The sequence below is a fragment of the Penaeus monodon genome, chromosome 15 (assembly GCF_015228065.2).
Source record: "Penaeus monodon isolate SGIC_2016 chromosome 15, NSTDA_Pmon_1, whole genome shotgun sequence".
Taxonomy (NCBI): Eukaryota; Metazoa; Arthropoda; class Malacostraca; order Decapoda; family Penaeidae; genus Penaeus; species Penaeus monodon.
The window spans coordinates 9853886-9854190 of NC_051400.1; positions in this window are offsets into that span (position 1 = coordinate 9853886).

The following is a 305-nucleotide window of genomic DNA, read 5'->3' on the forward strand; positions in this document are numbered from 1 at the left end:
TCTTACATTAACAAATACATTTGTTTTGTACACTGACTACGACCCTAAGAGTTGTGTTGTTTTGGACAAGGCGACACGGTAATTAACGACTAAGTTAGGTGTGTTCCACTTTCGTCAACCGAGCAGATCGCATAACGAGCTGGCCAGTTTACGTAATGACTCGATTTAGCACATTGCAGAATCATACGAGCCAGGGGCGTAATGCGATGGTAAGCTTCTCTGCAACTGAACACCGGCATGGCAGTTGCAGAAGCTAAGGCTATGAAAATGGACATTTACCAAGGTCCCTATGTTCATTTCTATAA